Source organism: Myotis brandtii, unplaced genomic scaffold (assembly GCF_000412655.1).
Source record: "Myotis brandtii unplaced genomic scaffold, ASM41265v1 scaffold397, whole genome shotgun sequence".
In the NCBI taxonomy this organism is placed as follows: Eukaryota; Metazoa; Chordata; class Mammalia; order Chiroptera; family Vespertilionidae; genus Myotis; species Myotis brandtii.
Window position 1 is genome coordinate 5,013,927 of NW_005365229.1, and position 3,074 is coordinate 5,017,000.

A 3,074-nucleotide genomic window follows, 5' to 3' on the forward strand; every position below is an offset into this window, starting at 1 on the left:
AGGGCCTGGGGTGGGGTGGGAACCAGGTGGAGGGGAGCTATGGGGGGAAAAAAGAGGAACATCTGAACAATAAAGATTTTAAAAAATAATAAAAATAAATAAATAAAATTAATCACCAGTCCTGGCCATTTGCTCAGTGGTTAGAGCGTTGGCCTGAGGACCGAAGGGTTTCGGGTTCGATTCCTGGTCAAGGGCATGAACCTCAGTTGCAGGTTCAATCCCTGGCCCTGCGAGTGGGAGACAACCAATCGATGTCTCTCTCATATTGCTGTTTCTCTTTCTCTCCTTCCCTCCCTCCCCCGCTCCCTCCCCACTCCCCCTTCCTTTCTCACTAAAAATAAATGGAAAAAATATCCTCACTCCTCAGGTGAGGGAGGATTTAAAAAAAAAAAATTAACCTCTGACCAAACTTGTTCACATAGGCCGAATTTCACTTATGGACAGCAGGTTTTCCAGGGCACTGATTTAAATGCCTTTGGCATCCTCACTGAGAGCTTTGGGAAGCAGTGCCACAGCCTCTGCACAACTCCTCACTGGGACCAGTGAGTTCTCAGCAAATCATGGCTGGCTTACTGCTGAGCACTCTGGATTCCAGATGGGTCAGGCACCTGGTTCAGAGTATTATGGGGACAGGGAATACTACTTGGGACTCTCAAATTCCAATGAAGTGCTTTTTTAAAAAAAATTTTTTTTTTAATGAAGATGGCACCAAAAGTGAAAAAGGAAGCTCCTCCCAAAGCCAAAGCCAAAGCAAAGGCTTTGAAGGCAAAGAACGCAGTGCTGAAAGGTGTCCACAGCCACAAAATAAAGAAGATTCACACATCACCCACCTTCCAACAGCCAAAGACACTGAGGCTCTGAAGGCAACCTAAATACAAGAAGCGCACCCAAGAGAAATAAGCTATACCATCATCAAATTCCCCCAGACTACTGAGTCAGCCATGAAGAAGACAGAAGACAACAATACACTTGTGTTCATTGTGGATGTCAAGGCCAACAAGCACTAGATCAGACAGGCTGTGAAGAAGCTCTATGACATTGACGTGGCCAAGGTCAACACCCTGGTCAGGCCTAATGGAGAGAAGAAGGCATATGTTCGACTGGCTCCTGACTATGATGTCTTGGATGTTGCCAACAAAATTGGGACCATCTAAACTGAGTCCAGGTGACCAATTCTAAATATAAACATTTAACACTGGAAAAAAAAATTCCAATGAGGTTTCAAAGATTGACAGTGTAGACACTCACTGTGCAGTCTAAGGACACAGGGCACTGTTTTAGGAATTGTGCTTGAAACTACCCAAGATGCTATGTTATCAACCACAAGGCCACTCTAGGGCAACGCCCTTCCCTTTCTCTCAGGACCAAGAAAACTGTCAAAACTTAGAGCCTTTGGAACAAAGTCAACAACCCTATATCATCCCAGGCCATCAATGCAGTCTTTCCAGAGAAGGCTCCTGAGACAAGGATCTTCCTCTCCCTATTGCAACCACCTCTAGGGGAAATTCTGGCAGAGAAGCCCAAATACCTCAATCCAAGCAGCTAAACGGTATGATCTATAAAAATTCTGCTCAACACCCTAGTGAGAACACAATCCCTGCTCTAAATTGAGCAAGGAACTATAAATGGGAGTCCACTACAGGCTCACCAAAAGTGGAAGCAACCCAAACGTCTGCCAATAGATGACTGGACCCATAAAATGTGGTCTACCCATACAGTGGATATTTAGTACTGACACCTGCTACGTGGATGAACATGATGCTGAGTGAGAAAAGCCACAAAAGGCCACATAACTTATGATTCCATTTATATGAAATCTTCAGAATAGTCAAATCCATAGGAACAGACAGTAGATTAGTGGTTGCCTACAGTTGCGAGGACTGTAGGGTAATGGCTAAGGGTGTGGGGTTTCTTTTGGAATGCTGAAAGTGTTCTGAAATAAAATGTGGTCAAGGATGCACAGCTCTGTGAATGGTACATTCTGAATGGGTGAATTGTATGGCATGTGGATTATATCCTCAATAAAGCTGTTAAAATCAAACAAAAAACAGCCCCAATCCTGAGAATAAATGATTCTTTCGTGAGCAAATGGATAAGAAAGATTCATTTTGAAGGAAGTCATAGTAAATTCCAAAAAGTATCACAAGTTTTCCAGCCTGCAAGTCAAACTGCAGGGACTCTGCTGGTGCTGCGTGGTGGGGCTCCTTTAACGGGGCTGGCTCAGATCCTGCATCCCATGGACTACTACTGTGCCAAGTCTGTTAGGGTGGGGTTGGCGGTGCTCTGGGGAAGACGAGGTTAAAGATCAGGGAGGCTAACAGGAGGTACAAACTTGAAGAGCCGCCAGTCCACCAAGGCCAATCTGTAGCTTACTCTGGATTTGGGCCAATTTTAATACTTCATATTCAAAGAAAAAAAAATATCTGTCATTTGCTCGGTGTAAGAAGTGACCAAAGAAAGTTATCAAGTCTCAACTAACCACAAGTTTTCATTGATGCAGTCTTAGCTGCTCAGATATTTTGAGAAAGGAAAGATCACTCTCAGATTTTCCATAGCTAGGAAATCAAAACAAACCACAAATCACCGGATAAATCTCAAATCAATTTTCAGCCCCAATGAGTGATCTATGCCAGGAAACTCCATGTTGTCCTCTTCCCTGGAAAACCAGTTCCAGTGGCTCATCTGGGGCTTGACAGGCTCAGTTAGCCTAAGAAACAGGGTGACCTGACTGCCCGCCCACATTACCCTTGGCAGAGCTCCAGGTGTCTCATCAGCTGTGCCCCACAGTTTTGTTCTCAACCAACAGGAAATGTGCTCTGGGCCCCTCCTACAAAAAGGAGATGCAGGACAGGATACTGTCAGCTCACTCTCACCGTCCCTACACCAGAGCTGGCAGGACAAGTGCAGGTAACTGGCAAAACCAGCCAGTAGAGCCAGGGTTTGGATAGCCACAGGTAGACCTGGGGCACCTGAAGAGCTAGAGCTGCTGCCCAGTCAGTTAAGTGCTAAGATGCAAGGCCTTGACCTCCATGGTTGCCTGTGACAGAGGACTGACTGCAAAGAGGCAGGGGGTG

At 45.5% G+C, this 3,074-nt stretch overlaps 1 protein-coding gene and 1 pseudogene across 1 annotated transcript in view; one reads left to right on the forward strand and one right to left on the reverse strand.

The window, feature by feature from the left end:
• NAA60 (N(alpha)-acetyltransferase 60, NatF catalytic subunit) overlaps positions 1–3,074 on the reverse strand; it is a 24,652-nt gene that overhangs the window by 15,919 nt on the left and 5,659 nt on the right. The gene's annotated exons all lie outside the window — the stretch shown is intronic.
• LOC106727258 lies at positions 703–1,275 on the forward strand (annotated as a pseudogene).